Source organism: Moschus berezovskii, chromosome X (assembly GCF_049115385.1).
Source record: "Moschus berezovskii isolate FMDL1 chromosome X, NW_MosBer_1.0, whole genome shotgun sequence".
Lineage (NCBI taxonomy): Eukaryota > Metazoa > Chordata > Mammalia > Artiodactyla > Moschidae > Moschus > Moschus berezovskii.
Window position 1 is genome coordinate 70,790,263 of NC_142488.1, and position 21,600 is coordinate 70,811,862.

The 21,600-nt window shown below is 38.6% G+C and overlaps 1 pseudogene; it reads right to left on the reverse strand.

Moving 5' to 3' along the window:
- The window catches only part of LOC129563938 (ubiquitin carboxyl-terminal hydrolase 44-like), a 71,372-nt pseudogene extending 50,708 nt beyond the window's left edge, over window positions 1–20,664 (reverse strand).
- Window positions 20,665–21,600: the final 936 nt, after the last annotated feature.

The following is a 21,600-nucleotide window of genomic DNA, read 5'->3' on the forward strand; positions in this document are numbered from 1 at the left end:
TCTTTTACATACATTTCACTGAGAAGTTTTTATCAGAAATGTGCTTCGAATGTTACAAAATAGTTTTTGCATCTTTTGAGCTGATCAGATATATTTAACTTTCATTTCTTAATGTGGTATAGCATATTGATTGATTTTCAATTGTTGAATCATCCTTGCACCCCTGCAACAAGTCCCACTTGATCATGGTACATGATTCTTTCAATGTATCATTTAATTCAGTTAGCTAATTTTTTGTTGAGGACTTTTGCATTTATGTTACCAAGGATATTGATCTTTAATTTTCTTTTTTTTGTACAGTTTTTGTCTGATTTTTATATCAGGGTACTATTGGCTTCATAAAATATTTTATGAAGCTTTTCTTTCTCTTCATCTTTTAGATGAGTATGAGAAGGATAGATACTAAATCTTTGAATGTTTTGTCAAATTTATCAGTAAAGCTGTTTGCTCTTGGACTTTTTTTTGCTGGGAGATTTCTGATTAATGGTTTAATCTACTCACTAGTAATCAGTCTGTTCAGATATTTATTTCTTCATGATTCAGTCTTGGGAGAAAATGTATTTTTTTCTAGTAATTTGTCAATTTCTTCGTGGGTATGTTATTTGTTAGTGTAAAATTCTTCATAGTAGTTTCTTATCTTTTATATTTCTGTGGTATCAGATATAATATAATGTCTTTCATTTTTGATTACATTTATTTGCATCCTCTCTCTCTCCCTGGTAAGTCTAATCAAATATTTGTTTATTTTATCTTTATAAAGAATCAGGCCTTAATGCTTTGTTGATCTTTTTGTTTTTTAGTCTCTATTTATTTCTCTTGTAAACTTTATAATCTCCTTTATTCAACTAATTTTGGCCTTTGTTTTGGTTTTTCTAGTTCCTTTGGTGTAAATTTGAAAAGTTTATTTGGATTTTTTGTTTGTTTAGTGAGGTAGGCCCGTATTGCTATTAAGATCCTCTTAGAACCACTTTTACTTCATCTCATAGATTTTGGTATGTCTTATTCCTGTCTTTATTTTTATTTATATATTTTCAAAATTTCTCCTTTGAGTTTCTTGATCATTCATTGGTTGTTCAGTAACATGTTGTTCAATTTCCATATTTTTGAGTCTTTTCCTTTTTTTTTTTTTTTTTGATGATTGATTTCTAGGTTCATATCATTGTGGTCAGAGAAGATGATTGATTTAATTTCACTCTTCTTGAATTCATTGAGACTTGTTTTGAGTCTTAACTTATAATCAATCCTGGAGAATGTACCATGCACTTTTGAGAATTGTGTGTATTCTGATGCTTTTGAATAGTACATTCTGTACATATCTTTCAAGTTCATCTGGTCTAATACATCATATAAGGCCAATATATCCATTTTGATTTTCTGTCTCCATGATCTATCCATTAATATAAATGGGGTGATAAAGTCTGCTACTGCATTGTATTGCTTTCAGTTTCTCCCTTTAAATCCATAATATTTGCTTTAGCTATTTGGTTGCTCCTTTATTGAGTGCATATACGCTTATAAATTTTATGTCTTGCTACATTGACCTTTTTATCCCTATATTATACTCTTGTTTTATTAAAGTATACTTTTACTTTTATTAAAGTCTTTGTTTCAAAGTCTATTTTGTCTCATATGGTACAGCTATTCCAACTTTATTTTCATTTTTATTTGCATAAAGTATCTTTTCAATTCTTCACTTTCAGTCTGTGCATCCTTTCCTCTGATTTATGTGTCTTGTATGGGACATATAGACGAGCCCAACATTTATTTTTAATCCATTAAGGCTTTCCATGTCTTTGGATTAGCAAATTTAATATATTTATATTTAAAGTGATTATTTTATGTAAGCATGTATGTAAGTATATAATTATTGGTATTTGTTCATTATTTTCTGGATGCTTTTATAGTTTCTCTCTTGGTTGAAAGTTTATTTCTTTCAACACTTTGAATGTTATTTCCCTCTCTACCAGTCTGTAATGTTTCTTCTGATAGCCTTGTAGGGTTTCTTTTGGATATAATAAGTTGTTATTTTTCTTGATGCTTTTATAATTCTTTTATTATTAACTTTTACCATTTTAATTATAATGTGTCTTGGCATGTATCTTTTCAGGTTTTTCTTATTTGAAGCTCTCTGTATGTCCTGGACCCAGATGTCTGTTTTCTTCCCTAGAAGTTTTCAAGCACTTCAAATAATTTTTCAGGTATTCTCTCTTTTTTTCACCTGGGACTCCTATAAATGTGTATGTTATTCTGCTGGATGTAGTTCCAAAAGCCCCTTAAAGTGTCTTCACTTTTTAATTCTGTTTTAAATATTTTGCTCCTCTGTCTGGGTGAGTACTATTTTTTGTCTTCCAGCTTAATTATTTGCTTTTATACTTCATCCAGTTTGCTGTTGAACCCTTCTAGAGTGTTTTATAGTACAGTTATTACTTCTGTGTGATACTGTCTCATATTTTATATCTCTATGTTGAAGTTCTGACTGTGTTAATTCATTCTTCTCCCAAGTTCAGTAAGGATTTTATCATCATTATATAAAATTTTTTATCAAATAGGTTCCTTATCTCAATTTTGTTTAGCTTTTTTTCAGCAGTTTTGTCTTGTTCTTTCAATTGAAATGTGTTCCTCTGTCTCCTCATTTTACTTAATCCATTGTGTTTGTTTACATGTATTAAATATATCAACTATCTCTTCCAGTCTTGAAGATATAGCCTTACTTAGCAAATGTTTTGTAGGGATCAAAAGCACAAGTTTCTGTCCTCAGGGTCAATCACTCAAGGGTTGTCCAATTTGTGGGCTGTCTGCACATTCCTTTTATATTGGGGCCATGGCTGCTTCAGGGCACTGGTCTGGGGCTGCCTCTGGGACTGTCTTCAAGGCCTGGCCACAGCTCCTCCTGGGTATTAGTGGGAAGTTTTGGGCCCCAGACCAGCTATGATTCTTTCGCAGGTAATTGGTGGGTGAAGCTGTCTATTAATCATTCTTTACTTTATTTATTAATTTGCAATGAAGTATATTTGCTTAACAATGTTCTGTTAGTTTCTGCTGTACAGCAATGTGAATTAGTTGCATGTATACACACATCCCCTCTTTTTAAATTTAATTATTTTCAAAAATGTTCTATGCGGCCTTCTGCCTCTTTCTAGGAATCCAGGAATGCATAGATGATTTTTAAATGGTATCTCATATTTCATTTCAGTTTTTTGTACTCATTTCTTTTTCTTCCCCTTGTCCTCTTCTGATTGGATTTTTTCGAAGGTTTTGTCTTCTACATCATTTTTTCTTCTGCTTTATTTATGTTTTGTTGATTTCTATTGCATTTTTCATTTCAATCATTGCATTCTTCAACACTAGAACTTCTATTTGGCAATTTTATGATTTTTGTCTCTCTGTTAAACTTCTCACTTTGTTTATATAATATTTTCCGAGTACACTGAATTGTCTTTCTCTGCTCTTGTGGTGGTGGTGGTTAGTTCATTTGTTTTTAAATCTCTCTGAACTTCCTTACAACAACTATTTTGAATTCTTTATCAGATAAATCATAGATCTTCATGTCTTTGAGACTGGTTATTGGAAAATCCTGTGATCCTTTGATGTTGCCATGTTCCTTAATTTTTTAATGTTCCTTAAAGTGTTCCAAATAGGAAAGGGAGTACGTCAAGGTTGTATATTGTCACCCTGCTTATTTAACTTATATGCAGAGTACATCATGAGGAACTCTGGGCTGGAAGAAGCACAAGCTGGAATCAAGATTGCCGGGAGAAATATCAATAACCTCAGATATGCAGATGACACCACCCTTATGGCAGAAAGTGAAGAGGAACACAAAGGCCTCTTGATGAAAGTGAAAGAGGAGAGTGAAAAGGTTGGCTTAAAGCTCAACATTCAGAAAACGAAGATCATGGCATCTGGTCCCATCACTTCTTGGGAAATAGATGGGGAAACAGTGGAAACCGTGTCAGACTTTATTTTTTTGGGCTCCAAAATCACTGCGGATGCTGATTGCAGCCAGGAAATTCAAAGACGCTTGCTCCTTGGAAGGAAAGTTATGATCAGCCTAGATAGCATATTAAAGAGCAGGGACATTACTTTGCCAACCAAGGTGCGTCTAGTCAAGGCTATGGTTTTTCCCGTGGTCATGTATGGATGTGAGAGTTGGACTGTGAAGAAAGCTGATTGCCGAAGAAATGATGCTTTTGAACTGTGGTGCTGGAAAAGACTCTTGAGAGTCATTTGGACTGCAAGGAGATCCAACCAGTCCATTCTGGAGGAGATCAATCCTGGGTGTTCATTGGAAGGACTTATGCTAAAGCTGAAACTCCAATACTTTTGCCACCTCATGCGACAAATTGACTCACTGGAAAAGACTCTGATGCTGGGAGCGATCGGGGGTAGGAGGAGACGGGGAAGACAGAGAATGAGGTGGCTGGGTGGTATCACCCACTCGATGGACATGAGTTTGAGTGAACTCTGGGAGTTGGTGATGGACAGGGAGGCCTGGCGTGCTGCGGTTCATGGGGTCACTAAGAGTCGGACACGACTGAGTGACTGAACTGAACTGAACTGAACTGAAAGTGTTAATTTGCTGTTTTCATATTTGAAGTAGCTGTCACCTCATCTAGTCTTTATTGATTTACTTTAGGAGTGAAATACCTTCCTTCAATCATACTATGGATCTTGAGTGCTTTTCAGTACTTTTATGCGCTTCCCAGGAGGCGCTTGTGGTAAAGAGTCTGCTTACCAATGCAGGAGATCCAGGTTCAATCCCTGGGTCAGGTAGATCCCATGGAGAAGAGCATGGCAACCCACTCCAGTATTATTGCCCAGAGAATCTCCATGGACAGAGGAGTCTGATGGGCTATAGTCCATGGGATCACAAAGAGTCAGACATTACTGAAGTGACTTAGCATGCATGCACATTTCATTTTTATGTGTACACCTGCTTCACAGTTATTGCTGTCTTTTATGGTAAAATTCTTAATTCTGTATGCCTTATTTTGATCTTTCTAATCTGGAATGAATGCTTACATTTTCATTTTTTACTTTCCTTAGGAAAGTGCTGGATATTCAATTTTTTGTTTGTTTCTTCTATGCTGTCATACTTGGGTCAGCTTTTTGTGCATGCTCACAAGCCATCTGCAAAAGCACATACAAAGTATGCCCAAGATGCTGGCCGTGGACTGAGGGTGTTTGTGGGGAAAGCAACCTCAGTGCTAAGAGTATATATGGACCAATTTGGGGATATTTTAGTTGAAAAATCCCCAGTGGCTCATGTGTGGGCTTCTTGATAGTGTTCATGATGTGGTTAGTAGAATATACATCTTTTTGACACATTCTAAGAACCCTAGCCTCCACTCTTACAACCCTTTCTCACCCTTCAGTTGTGCAACACACTTGAGTATTCTGGACGTGACTAGAAGAAGTGGGCCTCTTTGCCAAGATCCTGTATGCCTGGAGATAAATGTGCTAACTTACATGTTTTCACTTTCCTCTACAGGTAAAATCATGGGTTGAAAAAAATCTATCTTGGCTTTGGGGTGTAAGTTGAACTATTCCTCTTATCTTATTCAATTGCTTCAATTGAGATGTTTTTCCTCGGAAGATTTTATGGAACTCTTCTCCTGGACTCCTGGATATCCATAAAGTTTCCTTGGTCTCTTGGTGACTGTCCAAATTAGTGTTTCCAAGGGCTCCTGGTATGTGCCTGAGAGGACTTAGAGCTGGTTCATGAGTCATTTCAGGATCCACAGACAAGACTGAGGCCTATTTACCTGACACATGGGTGTGTGCCTATTCCGGGGTCTCTTGTAGGATGGGCTGGTTACAGAACCAAAATCGAATTGGACTGTAGTCAAGTCCTCAGGGATAGGAACATCTTTCTGGGATTTTTCTTGGCACCAAGATTGTTGATTCAGTCACAGGTATAGCTTTGATTTCTCAAAATGACTCTCTTTTAAAAAAAAAATATTTAATTTTCATTGGGGAATAATTGTTTTACAATATTGTGCTGGTTTCTGTCATATATCAACATGAAATACCCATAGGTATACATATCTTCCTTACTTCTTGAACCTCCCTCTCACTTCCCATCACATCCAACATTTCTAGGTTGTCACAGAGCATTGGAATTGAGTTCACTGAATCATCCAGTAAATTTCCAACGGCTATTTAATTTTACATATGGCAATGTATATGTTTCAATGCTACTCTTTCAATTCTACTCATTAGAGTCTCATTCCCCAACTATGTTCACAGGTCTGTTCTCTAAGCATATGTCTCATTTGCTGCTCTGTAGATAAGTTCATCAACACCATTTTTCTAGATTATATATATTAGCATTAATATGCAATATTTGTCTTTCTCTTTCTGACTTTCTTTACTCTGTATAATAGGATCTAGTTTCATCCACCTCATTATCAGTTCAGTTCAGTTCAGTCGCTCAGTTGTATCCGACTCTTTGCAACCCCATGAATCACAGCATGCCAGGCCTCCCTATCCATCACCAACTCCCGGAAGTCACTCAAACTCATGTCCATCGAGTCGGTGATGCCATCCAACCATCTCATTCTCTGTCGTCCCCGTCTCCTCCCACCCCCAATCCTTCCCAGCATCAGAGTCGTTTCCAGTGAGTCAACTCGTTGCATGAGGTGGCCAAAGTATTGCAGTTTCAGCTTTAGCATCAGTCCTTCCAATGAATACCCAGGATTGATCTCCTCTAGAATGGACTGGTTGGATCTCCTTGCAGTCCAAGGGACTCTCAAGAGTCTTCTCCAACACCACAGTTCAAAAGCATCGATTCTTCAGCGCTCAACTTCCTTCACAGTCCAACTCTCACATCCATACACGACCATTGGAAAAACCATAGCCCTGACTAGATGAACCTTTGTTGGCAAAGTAATATCTCTGCTTTTTAATATGCTATCTAGGTTGGTCATAACTTTCCTTCCAAGGAGTAAGCGTCTTTTAAATTCATGGCTGCAGTCAGCATCCACAGTGATTTTGGAGCCCCAAAAAATAAAGTCTGACACTGTTTCCACTGTTTCCCCATCTATTTCCCATGAAGTGATGGGACCAGATGCCATGATCTTAGTTTTCTGAATGTTGAGCTTCAAGCCAATCTTTTCACTCTCCTCTTTCACTTTCATCAAGAGGCTCTTTAGTTCCTCTTCACTTTCTTCCATAAGGGTGATGTCATCTGCATATCTGAGGTGATTGAGATTTCTCCCAGCAATCTTGATTCCAGCTTGTGCTTCTTCCAGCCCAGCGTTCGTCATGATGTACTCTGCATATAAGTTAAATAAGCCGGGTGACAATATACAACCTTGACGTACTCCTTTTCCTATTTGGAACCAGTCTGTTTTTCCACGTACAGTTCTGACTGTTGCTTCCTGACTTGCATACAGGTTTCTAAGTTAAATGTGTTCCTTTTTATGGCTGAATAATATTACCTTGTGTATATGTACCACAGTTTCTTCATTCATCTATTGATGCACATCTAAGTTGCTTCCATGTCATAGCTATTTTAAATAGTGATAAAATGAACATTGAGGTCCATATGATTTTTTCAATTATGATTTCCTCAGTGTACATGCCCACTAGTGGGATTGCTTGATCATATGGTAGTTTTATTTCTAGTTTTTATAGAATCTCCATGCTGTCTTCCATAGTGGCTGTATCAGTTTATATTCCCACAAACAGTGGAAGTGGGTTCCATTTTCTTTACACCCTTTCCAGCTTTTAGTGTTTGTAGATTTTTTGATGATGGGCCTGATGATTGGTGTGAGGTGATACCCAATGGAAATTTTGATACGCTTTCCCTAATAATGAGTGATATTGAGCATCTTTTGATGTGCTTATTATTCATCTGTATATCTTCTTGGAGAAATATCTGTTTAGGTTTTCTACTCACTTTTTTACTGGGTTATTTGTTTTTTTGGCATTGAGATGCGTGAGTTGATTGCGTATTTTGGAGATTAATCGTTTGTCAGTTGTTTCATTTGCTATTATATTCACCCATTCTGAGGGGTTACTTTTCACTTTGTTTCTTTCAATGTGCAAAAGCTTTTAAGTTTAATTAGATCCAATTTGTCTATTTTTGTTTTTATTTCCACTAATCTAGGATATCGGTCATAGATGATCTTGCTGTGATTTATGTCAAAACGTAATTTGCTTATGTTTTCCTCCAAGAGTTTCATAGTTTCTGGTCTTACACTCAGGTCTTTAATCAATTTTTATTTCATCATTGAGTATGGTGTTAGGAAGTGTTTTAATTTCATTCTTTTACACATGACTGTCCAGTTTTTCCAGAACCATTTATTGAAGAGACTATTTTTTCTCCATTGTATATTCTTGCCTCCTTTGTAAAAAATAAGTTACCCGTAGGTGCATGAGTTTATCTCTGGGCTTTCTATCTTGTTCCATTGATCTACATTTGTTTTTGTGCAAGTACCATACTGTATAGATGACTGTAACTTTGTAGTATAGTCTGAAGTCAGGCAGGTTGACTAATCCAGCTCCATTCTTCTTTGTCAAGATTGCTTTGGCTACTCAGGGCATTTTGTGTTTCCATACAAATTGTGGAATTTTTTTGTTCTAGTTCTGTGAAAAATACCATGGAAATAGAAGATCACTTTTCCTGTCTCCTGAGAAACCTGTATGCAGATCAAAAAGAAAGTTAGAAATGAGCATGGAACAACTGACTGGAGTAATATTGGGAAAGGAGTATGACAAGGCTGTTTATTGTCACCCTGATTATTTAACTTCTATGCAGAATGTGTGCATGCTCAGTCACTTCAGTGATGTCTGACTCTTTGTGACCTCATGGACTGTAGTGTGCCAGAATCCTGTGTCCATGGGATTCTCCAGGCAAGAATACTGGCATGGGTTGTCATTCTCTTCCCCAGGGGATCTTCCTGACCAATGGATTGAAAATGGGTCTCTTGCTTCTCCCGCACTGGCAGGTGGGTTCTTTACCACTGAGCCACCAGGGAAGCCCGCTCTATGTAGAGTATATCATGCTAAGTCCTGGAGTGTATGAATCACAGGCTGGAATCAAGATTTCTGGGAGAAATAATAGCAACCTCAGACATGCAGATGATACCATTCTAATGACAGAAAGGAAAGAGGAACTAAAAAGCCTCCTGATGAACGTGAAGGAGGAGAATTAAAAACCTGACTTAAAACTCACCATACAAAAAGCTTAAATCATGGAATCCTGTCCCATCACTTCATAAAAAAATACAAGGGGAAAAATTGGAAACAGTGACAGATTTTATTTTCTTGGGCTCCAAAATCTCTGTGAGTGGTGACTGCAGTCATAGAATTAAAAGGCGCTTGCTCCTTAGAAAGAAACCTATGGCAAACCTGTATAATGTATTAAGGAGCAGGGACATCAGTTTGCTGACAAAATTCCATACAGTCAAAGTTTGATTTTTCCAGCAGTTGAGTCTGGGTGTGAGAGTTGAACCATAAAGAAGGCTGATGGCTGAAGAAATGATGCTTTCAAAATGTGGTGCTGGAGAAGACTCTTGAGATTCTCTTGGACAGCAAGGAGATAAAACCACTCAATCATAAAGGAAATCAACCCTGAATATTCATTGGAAGCACTGATGCTGAGGTTGAAGCTCCAATACTTTGGCCAACTTATGCAAAGAGCCAACTCATTGGAAAAGGCCCAGATGCTGGGAAAGATTGAAAGCAGGAGGAGAAAGGGATCGCAGAAAATGAGATGATTTGATGGCATCACCTATTCAATGGACATGAGTTTGAAAAATTCCAGGATATTGTGAAGGACAGGGAAGTTTGGCGTTCTGCAGTCCATGGGGTCGCAAAAAGTCAGACACAACAGAGCAACTGAACAACAACAACAAAGAATTTCATTAGATGTACCAGCTTCTTCTTTGGATTATTGACTACCAGACAGTAGTTCTGGAGCCAAGAGTTTAGAATGCCCAGTCTCAGTAACTCAATTGTTATAAAGCAAGATGTAAGCTTGAGCCATGCATACTTCATCCATAATGCACATATTTAGCTTGGAATCATTGCAGTTTACCGAGTATCCTCCTTCAGGATTATAACAGTACGTGGTGTAATGTTCTGAGCCAAATTCTTTCCATGGTGTATTAAGTCATAGATAAAGCTTTCTAGTCTGAGGGATTTCAAATATTCCCTGCAACACTAGGGTTCCAAGTTTCAGATTTCTTCAAAGGCAATATGAATACCAATTTTCTGTCAATTTTTATGTCCTGACCACCTGAATCATTTGAGATGTATTCTGAGAACCTGAAGTAAGTGGCAAATCATAAACTGGCAGCTTCTTTGAGCATAACTGGTTTTGAGGAAAACCTTCTACACTTCGAATTACACTGATTATGTGTAGGTTTTTCATTCTGAATCTTGAGTTTCTGTGAACTTGTCCAACATTTCAGTGACAGGACATGGCTCAGTTCAGATCAGTCCAGTTCAGTCGCTCAGTCGTGTCCGACTCTCAGCGACCCCATGAATCACAGCATGCCAGGCCTCCCTGTCCATTACCAAATTCCGGAGTTCACTCAAACTCATGTCCACAGAGTCGGTGATGCCATCCAGCCATCTCATTCTCGGTCGTCCCCTTCTCCTCCCGCCCCCAACCTTTCCCAGCATCAGAGCCTTTTCCAGTGAGTCAACTCGTCGCAAGAGGTGGCCAAAGTATTGCAGTTTCAGCTTTAGCATCAGTCCCTCCAATGAACACCCAGGATCGATCTCCCTTGGAATGGAATGGTTGGATCTCCTTGCAGTCCAAGGGACTCTCAAGAGTCTTCTCCAACACCACAGTTCTACAGCATAAATTCTTCAGCGATCAACCTTCTTCACAGTCCAACTCTCACATCCATACATGACCACGGGAAAAACCATAGCCTTGACTAGACGGACCTTGGTTGGCAAAGTAATGTCTCTGCTTTTTAATATATTATCAAGGTTGGTCATAACTTTCCTTCCAAGGAGTAAGCGTCTTTTAATTTCATGGCTGCAATCAGCATCTGCAGTGATTTTGGAGCCCAAAAAAATAAAGTCTGACACTGTTTCCCCATCAATTTTTCATGAAGTGATGGGACCAGATGCCATGATCTTTGTTTTCTGAATGTTGAGCTTCAAGCCAACATTTTCACTCTCCTCTTTCACTTTCATCAAGAGGCTCTTGAGTTCCTGTTCACTTTCTGCCATAAGGGTAGTGTCATCTGCATATCTGAGATTATTGATATTTCTCCCAGCAACCTTGATTCCAGCTTGTGTTTTCTTCCAGCCCAGCGTTCCTCATGATGAACTCTGCATATAAGTTAAATAAGCAAGGTGAAAATATACAGCCTTGGCGCACTCCTTTTCCTATTTGGAACCAGTCTGTTGTTCCATGTACAGTTCTGACTGTTGCTTCCTGACCTGCATACAGGTTTCTCAAGAGGCAGGTCAGGTGGTCTGGTATGCCCATCTCTTTCAGAATGTTCCACAGTTTATTGTGATCCACACAGTCAAAGGCTTTGGCATAGTCAATGAAGCAGAAATAGATGTTTTTCTGGAACTCTCTTGCTTTCTCCATGATGCAGCGGATGTTGGCAATTTGATTTCTGGTGCCTCTGCCTTTTCTAAAACCTGCTTGAACATCTGGGAGTTCACGGTTCACATATTGCTGAAGCCTGGCTTGGAGAATTTTGAGCATGACTTTACTCGCGTGTGAGATGAGAGCAATTGTGTGGTAGTTTGAGCATTCTTTGGCATTGCCTTTCTTTGGGATTTGAATGAAGACTGACCTTTTCCAGTCCTGTGGCCACTGCTGAGTTTTCCATATTTGCTAGCGTATTGTGAAAGTGCTGCACTCAATATGACAACAAATTTGGAAAACTCAGCAGTGGCCACAGGACTGGAAAAGGTCAGTCTTCATTCCAATCCCAAAGAAAGGCAATGCCAAAGAATGCTCAAACTAACGCACAATTGCACTCATCTCACACGCTAGTAAAGTCATGCTCAAAATTCTCCAAGCCAGGCTTCAGCAATATGTGAACCGTGAACTCCCAGATGTTCAAGCAGGTTTTAGAAAAGGCAGAGGCACCAGAAATCAAATTGCCAACATCCGCTGGATCATGGAGAAAGCAAGAGAGTTCCAGAAAAACATCTATTTCTGCTTCATTGACTATGCCAAAGTTTTGACTGTGTGCATCACAAGAAACTGTGGAAATTCTGAAAGAGATGGGAATACCAGACCACCTGACCTGCCTCTTGAGAAACCTGTATGCAGGTCAGGAAGCAACAGTCAGAACTGTACATGGAACAACCGACTGGTTCCAAATAGGAAAAGGAGTGCGTCAAGGCTGTATATTGTCACCTTGCTTATTTAACTTATATGCAGAATACATCATGAGGAATGCTGCGCTGGAAAAAGCACAAGCTGGAATCAGGATTGATGGGAGAAATATCAATAATCTCAGATATGCAGATGACACTACCCTTATGGCAGAAAGTGAAGGAGAATTCAAAAGCCTCTTGATGAAAGTGAAAGAGGAGAGTGAAAAGGTTGGCTTGAAGCTCAACATTCAGAAAACAAAGATCATGGCATCTGGTCCCATCACTTCATGGGAAATAGATGGGGAAACAGTGGAAACAGTGTCAGACTTTATTTTTTTGGGCTCCAAAATCACTGCAGATGCTGATTGCAGCCATGAAATTAAAAGACGCTTGCTCCTTGGAAGGAAAGTTATGACCAACCTGGATAGTATATTGAAAAGCAGAGACATTACTTTGCCAACCAAGGTCCGTCTAGTCAAGGCTATGGTTTTTCCAGTGGTCATGTATGGATGTGAGAGTTGGACTGTGAAGAAGGTTGATCGCCGAAGAATTGATGCTTTTGAACTGTGGTGCTGGAGAAGACTCTTGAGAGTCCCTTGGACTGCAAGGAGATCCAACCAGTCCATTCTAGAGGACATCAATCCTGGGTGTTCATTGGAAGGACTATGCTAAAGCTGAAACTGAAATACTTTGGCCACCTCATGCGGCGAGTTGACTCACTGGAAAAGACTCTGATGCTGGGAAAGGTTGGGGCGGGAGGAGAAGGGGACGACCGAGAATGAGATGGCTGGATGGTATCACCGACTCTGTGGACATGAGTTTGGGTAAATTCAGGGAGTTGGTGATGGATAGGGAGGCCTGGCGTGCTGTGATTCATGGGGTCGCCGAGAGTCGGACACGATTGAGTGACTGAACTGAACTGAACTGAGTTCAGTGCTTTCACAGCATCATCTTTCAAGTTTTGAAAGAGCTCAACTGTAATTCCGTCACCACCACTTGCTTTGTTCGTAGTGATGCTTTCTAAGGCCCACTTGACTTCACATTCCAAGATGTCTGGCTCTACGTCAGTGATCACGTTATCATGACTATCTTACTCGTGAAGATCTTTTTTGTACTGTTATTCTGTGTATTCTTGCCACCTCTTCTTAATATCTTCTGCTTCTGTTAGGTCCCTACCATTTCTGTCCTTTATCGAGCCCATCTTTGCATGAAATGTTCCCTTGGAATCTCTAATTTTCTTCAAGAGATCTCTTGTTTTTCCTATTCTGTTGTTTTCCTCTATTTCTTTGCATTGATCACTGAGGAAGTCTTTCTTATCTCTCCTTTCTATTCTTTGGAACTCTGCATTCAAATGCTTATATCTTTCCTTTTCTCCTCTGCTTTTCGCTTCTCTGCTTTTCACAGCTTTTTGTAAGGCCTCCTCAGACAGCCATTTTGCTTTTTTGCATTTCTTTTCCATGGGGATGGTCTTGGTCCCTGTCTCCTTTACAATGTCACGAACCTCCGTCCAGAGTTCATCAGGCACTCTATCAATCAGGTCTAGTCCCTTAAATCTATTCCTCACTTCCACTGTATAACCATAAGGGATTTGATTTAGGTCATACCTGAATGGTCTAGTGGTTTTCCCTACTTTCTTCAATTTAATTCTGAATTTGGCAATAAGGAGTTCATGATCTGAGCCACAGTCAGTTCCTGGTCTTGTTTTTGCTAACTGTATAGAGCTTCTACATCTTTGGCTGCAAAGAATATAATCAATCTGGTTTCGGTGTTGACCATCTGGTGATGTCCATGTGTAGAGTCTTCTCTTGTGTTGTTGGAAGAGAGTGTTTGCTATGACCAGTGCATTCTCTTGACAAAACTCTATTAGGCTTTGCCCTGCTTCATTCCGTGCTCTAAGGCCAAATTTTCCTGTTACTGCAGGTGTTTCTTAACTTCCTACTTTTGCATTCCAGTCCCCTATAATGAAAAGGACATCTTTTTGGGGTGTTAGTTCTAAAAGGTCTTGTAGGTCTTCATAAAACCGTTCAACTTTGGCTTCTTCAGCGTTACTGGTTGGGACATAGGCCTGAATTACTGTAATATTGAATTGTTTGCCTTGGAAACGAACAGAAATCATTTTGTCGTTTTTAAGATTGCATCCAAGTACTGAATTTCGGACTCTTCTGTTGACCATGGTGGCTACTCCATTTCTTCTAATGTTTTCCTGCCCACAGTAGTGGATATAATGGTTATCTGAGTTAAATTCACCCATTCCAGTCCATTTTAATTCACTGATTCCTAGAATGTCTGTGTTCACACTTGCCATCTCCTGTTTGACCACTTCCAATTTGCCTTGATTCATGAACCTAACATTCCAGGTTCCTATGCAATATTGCTCTTTACAGCACCGGACCTAGCTTCTATCACTGGTCACATCCACAACTGGGTATTGGTTTTGCTTTTGCTCCATCCCTTCATTCCTTCTAGAGTTATTTCTCCACTGATCTCCAGGAGTATACTGGGCACCTACCGACCTGGGGAATTCCGCATTCAGTATACTATCATTTTGCCCTTTGATACTGTTCATGGGGTTCTCAAGGCAAGTATACTGAAGCGGTTTGCAATTCCATTCTCCAGTGGACCACATTCGGCTGTGGTCCATGTGATCAGATCAACTAGTTTCCTGTGATTATGCTTTCAGTGTGTCTGCCCTCTGATGCCCCCTCGCAATACCTACCGTCTTATTTGGGTTTCTCTTACCTTGGTCGTGGAAAATCTCTTCACAGCCGCTCCAGCAAAGTGCAGCCGCTGTACTTTACCTTGGATGAGGGGTATCTCCTCAAGGCCGCCCCTCCTGACCTTGAACGTGGAGTAGCTCCTCTCGGCCCTCCTGCACCCGCGCAGCCACACCCTTTTGGACATGGGGCAGCTGGGAAGTAATATTTTCCACTGCATTGGTATCTTTCTTGAAATTACAGTAACAAGTTCCAGAAAGGTTCTATGTTATTCAATTTGTTGCCACATGCAAGCCATTTAACTTTGACTAAGAAGCTGTATATATATATATAAATAGTTACTCACAACATTCAGAAACTGTTTGATAAGTTTACTTTGAGAAGTTGAGATAAGTGATGGTAACCTGCTATCAGTTATCTCTAGTTCATGTTGTATTTTATTCAAAAGCTCACAAAGAAATTCCTGAGCATCTTTTAGGGCATAACCATGAAAATCAGGAAATAATCTCCATACTGAGCATTGTATAACAAAATGATGTGACCAAGGTCCAGTTTCCAGACCACATGACTTGGAACAAAGTATGCAGTCCATTATAAAGAGAAAGGTATTATCAGCTTGACCGTCTTGGTTGAATAAGTCCCATCTTTCTATTCTTTGATGCTCCACTATGTAGTCCTGATGATAAAGTTGGATATCTGGACTGAAGAACCTTTTTCTTCTTTCTTGATATTCATTCATTTGATATACTGTGTTTGCGATTGAAAGTTTCATACAAGATTATATTGTCTTATCACTAGATTTCATAGCCAGCCATTGATTCAGATCAAGTTTTGAAAAATATTGGAACAAATAAGTAAATGACTCAACACTTGAACAGTATTCATATAGCCAAGTATTTCTAAAATTTCTCAATCTGGTTACACTAAGAATTACTAATGGCCTTCATTTAACAAAGGAGTTACTAAATTTTTAAATCTTACATCTTCAGAGGTAGATATTACTTTATCTTTTGCTGATGCTGCTGAGGCTTATAGTGATACTTAAACAGGAACTATTTCTATTATGGTGGACCATGCTAGACCTTGCAAATGTAATTTCTTTCTTGAAGTTAATTTTTTAAAATTCTGGTTTAACTTAAAACTCTAATTCTTGCCATATTTTCTTCACTATTCTTTTTGCTATTTTTGCCCCTGAAATTATTCTTCTTGCCTTTTTCATCCAATGGTTAACTGTTCAAAACAAGTTCGAAAAATTTTACCCATTTGTACCCTTTTCTTGCCATGTACCACTTGACAACATCCTATCTACCTTGATTCATTGACCTAACATTCCAGGTTTTTATGCAATACTAAGGAATCAGTGAACTAAAATGTATGGGAATGGTGAATTTAATTCAGATAATCATTATATCTACCACTTTTGGCAAGAATCCCTTAGAAGAAATGGAATCACTCTCATAGTCTAAAAACAAATCCGAAATGCAAAACTTGGGTGCAATATAAAAAACAACACAGTTTACTTCCAAAGCAAACCATTCAACACCACAATAATCCAAGTCTATGCCCAAACCACTGTTGATGAAGAAGCTGAAGTTGACTGGTTTATGAAGACCTACAAGACTTTATAGGGAGTGCTAAGTTGCTTCAGTCGTGTCTGACTCTATGCAACTCTATAGACTGTAGCCTGCCAGACTGCTCTGTCCAGGCAATTCCCCGAGCAAGAATACTGGAGTGGGCTGCAGTTCCCTTCTCCAGGGGATTTTCCCAACCTCGGGATCAAACCCAAATCTCTTGCATTACAAGCATTTTTTTTAACCATCTTTTCCACCTGGGAAGCCCAAGAATATTGGAGTGGGTAGCTTATCTCTTCTCCAGGGGATCTTTCTGACCCAGAATTGAACAGGGTTATCCTGCATTTCAGGCAGGTTCTTTACCAGCTGAGTTACCAGGGAAGCCCTCCTTTTCATCATAGATGATTGGAATGCCAAAGCACAAAAGTCAAAAGATACCTGGAGTAACAGGCAAGTTTGGCCTTGGGGTACAATATGAAGCAGGGCAAAGGCTAATAGAGTTTTGTCAAGAAAACATGCTAGTCATAGAAAACACCCTTCTCCAATAACAGAATATATGACTCTACATATGGACATCACTTGATAAGTAATACCAAAATAAGATTGATTGCATTCTTTGCAGCCAAAGAAGGAGAAGCTGTATACAGTCAGCAGAAAGAATAAAAAGAAGACCTGGAGCCTGGACTGTTACTCAGATCATGAGCTCCCTATTGCAAAACTCAGGCTTAAATTGAAGTAGGGAAAACCACTTGATGATTCAGGTATGACGTAAATCAAATCCCTTATGATTATACAGTGGAGATGATGAACTGATACGAGGGATTAGATCTGGTAGACAAAGTGCCTGAAGAACTATGGACAGATATTCATAACATTATACATGAGGCAGTGACCAAAATCATACCAAATTAATAGAAAAGCAAGAAGTCAAACTAGTTGTTGAGGAGGCTTTACAAATAGCTGAGTAAAAAAGAGAAGTGAAAGGCAAGAGAGAAAAGGAAAGATATACCCAACTGAATGCAGAGTTCCAGAGAGTCAAGGGAGATTAAAAAAAGAAAAAAAGACCTTCTTAACTGAACAATGCAAAGAAATTGAGGAAAACAACAGAAAGAGAAATACTAGAGATTTCTTCTAGAAAATTGGAGATAACAGTGGAATATTTCATGCAAGGATGAACATGATAAAAGACAGAAATGGTAAGGATCAGATTAAGAAGAGATGGCAAGAATATACAGAAAGATAAAATTCTAAATGATGCAGATAACCATGATAGCTTTGTCACTCACCTATAACCAGACGCCCTAGAGTGTGATTACAAGTGGGCCTTAGGAAGCATTGCTGTAAACAAAGATAACAGAGATGATGGAATTCCAGCTGAGCTATTTCAGATCCTAGAAGGTGATGCTGATAAAGTGCTACTTATAATACATCAGCAAATTTTGAAAACTTGGCAGTGGCCACAGGACTGGGAAAGGTCAGCTTTCATTCCAGTCCCAAAGAAGGGCAAAGAATTTTCAAACTGCATTACAACTGTGGACATTTAACATGTTAGCAAAATTTTTATCAAATCCTTCAAGCTAGGTTTCAGCAGTGTGTGTGTGACTTGAGAACTTCCAGATGTACAAATTGGATTTCAAAGAAGCAGACGAATCAGAGATCAAATTGCTAATATTCCTTGTATCATGGCAAAGGCAAAAGATTTCCAGAAAAAAAAAACAAAACTACTTCTGCTTCATTGACTATGCTAAAGACTGTGTGGATCGAAAAACTTGTTGAAAATTCTTAAAGATATGTGAATAATAGACAACTTTACCTGTCTCCTGAGAAACATGTATGTGTGTCAAGAAGGAACAGTTATAACTGGACATGGAACAACTGAATGTTTCAAAACTGGGAAAGGAAGTAGGACAGGATTGTATATTGCCACCCTCCTTATTTAACTTATATGCAGAGAACATCATGTGAAATGCCAGGCTGGATGAACCACAAGCCAGAATCAAGACTGCCAGAAGAAATATCAACAACCTCAGATATGCAGATGATGCTACTCTAATGGGAGAAAGTGAACAGGAAATAAAGAGTCTTTTGATGCAGGTGAAAGAGGAGAGTGAAAAAATTGGCTTAAAACTAAACTCTCAAAATACTAAGATCATGGCATCCAGCCCAATCACTTCATGGCAAATAGAAGGGGTAGAAGTGGAAGCAATGATATATTTCCTTGGGCTCCAAAATCACAGATGGTGACTGTAGCCATGAAATTAAAGCATTCTTGCTCCTTGGAAGAAAATATGTGACAATCCAAGACAACATATTAAAAGAGAGAGACATCATTTTGCTAACAAAAGTCCATATATAGTCAAAGCTATGGCTTTTCCAGTAGTCATGTATGGATGTGAGAGTTGGACCATAAAGGAGGCTGAGTGCTAAAGAATTGATGTTTTCAAGTTGTGCTGGAGAAAAATCTTGAGAGTCCCTTGAACTGCAAGGAGATCAAACTACTTAGTCCTAAAGGAAATCAACCCTGAGTATTCATTGGAAGGACTGATGCTGAAACTGAAGCTTCAGTGTTTTGTCTACCTGATTTAAAGAGCCAACTCATTGGAAAAGACCCCAATGCTCGGAAAGATTGAAGGTCAAAGGAGAAGAGGGTGATAAAAGATGAGATGGTTAGATATGATCAATGGCTCAATGGACATAAATCTGAGCAAATTCTGAGAGATAGTGAAGGACAGGGCAGTCTGGCATCCTATAGTCTATAAGATCACAAAGAATCAGACATAACTTATTGACTGAACAACACCACCGAAGTTAACTGTTAAGAATTTGACTTTAAACGTGTCTTTGACTTTTAAAACTGAAGAGAAGTCAGATCTATATAATTCTTCATATACTGCCTGTATACACTACTCATTTCTTTATTTTGATTATCAAGTATTTGCCAACAATGCAATTCATTTTTGTAAAAGCTAATGGGCATTCCCACCAACAGTGTAAGAAGGTGCCCTTTTCTCCAAACCCTATCCAGCGTTTATTCTTTGTAGAGTTTTTGATGATGGACATTTGGACCAGTGTGAGATGATACCTCATTGTAGTTTTGATTTGCATTTCTCTAATAATGAACGATGTCGAACATTTTTTCATGTGTTTATTAGCCATCTGTGTGTCCTCTTTGGAAAAAAGACTGTTTAGGTCTTTTGCCCCCTTTTTGATTGGGTTGTTCTTTTTTCTGGTATTGAGATGCAAGGGCTGCTTGTATATTTTGGAGAATAATAATTCTTTGTCAATTGTTTCATTGCTATTTTTTTTCTCCCATTCTGATGGTTGACGTTTCACCTTACTTATAATTTTCCTCATTTTCCAAAAGCTTTTAACTTTAATTAGGTTCCATTTGTTCATTTTTGTTTTTATTTCCATTACTCTAGGAGGTGGATCATAGAGGATCTTGCTGTGATTTATGTCATAGAGTGTCCTGCCTATGTTTTCCTCTAAGAATTTTATAGTTTCAGGTTTGCAGTTTAGGTCTTTAACAACATTTTGAGTTTATTTTTGTGTATGATGTTCAGAAGTATTCTAACTTTATTATTTTGCACATAGTTGTTGTAGTTCAGCTGCTTAGTCATGTCGAACTCTTTGTGACCCCATGGACTGCAGCACACCAGGCTTCCCTGTCTTTCGCCATTACCCCAAGTGGTCAAACTCATATCCATTGAGTTAGTGATGCCATCCAACCAATTCTTTGGGACTGGAATGAAAACTGACCTATTCCAATCCTGTGGCCACTGCTGAGTTTTCCAAATTGTTGGCATATGAGTGCAGCACTTTAACATCATCTTTTAGGATTTGAAATATCTCAGCTGGAATTCTATCACATCCTCTAGCTTTGGTCATATTGAGGCATCCTAAAGCCCACTTTACTTCACACTTCAAGATGTCTGGCTGTAGGTGAGTGATCAAACCATCATGGATGTCCAGGACATTAAGACCTTTTTATGTATAGTTCTTCTGTATATTCTTACCATCTCTTCTGCTCCTTTTAGGTCTATTCCGCTTCTGTCCTTTATTGTGCCCATCTTTGCATGAATTTTTTCCCTTGGTATCTCTAATTTTTTGAAGATATCTCTAGTCTTTCCCATTATATTGCTTTCCTCTATTTCTTTGCATTGTTCACTTGTCTCTCCTTGCTGTTCTTTGGAACTCTGCATTCAGATGGGTGTATCTTCCCTTTTCTCCATTGTCGTTTGCTTCTCTTCTTTTCTCAATTGTTTGAAAGGCCTCCTCAGACAAACATTTTGCCACTTGAGTTTCTTCTTCTCTTTGACAGTTTTGATCACTGCCTCCTATACAATGTTACAAGCCTCCATCCGTAGTTCTTCAGGCACTCTGTCTATCAGATCTAATCCCTTGAATTTGTTTGTCACTTCTACTGTATAATTGTTAGGGATTTCATTTAGGTCATACCTGAATGGCCTATTGATTTCCCCTGCTTTCTTCAATTTAAGTCTGAATTTTGCAATAAATAGTTCTTGATCTGAACCACAGTCAATCCCCATCTTGTTTTTGCTTATTGTATAGGGTTTTTCCATCTTTGGCTGAAAAGGATATAATCAGCCTGATTTCCATATTGATCAGTTTTCCCAGCAGCACTTGTTGAAGACGTTCTTTTCACCATTGTATATTTTTTTGTCTCCTTTTTGAAATATAAGTTGTCCACGGGTGCATGGATTTATCTCCAGACATTCTATCTTGTTCCATTGATCTATATTTCTGTTTTTGTGTCTGTTTCATAGTGTTTTATTGACTGTAGCTTTGCAGTATAGTCTGATATCAGGAAGATTGATACAACCACTATGAAGAACAGTATGGAGATTCCTTAAAAACCTAGTAATAAATCTACCTAATGACCCAGCAATCCCACTACTGGGCATATACCCTGAGGAATTCAGAATTGTAAATGACACATGTACCCCAATGTTCACTTCAGCACTAGTTACAACAATTAGGACATG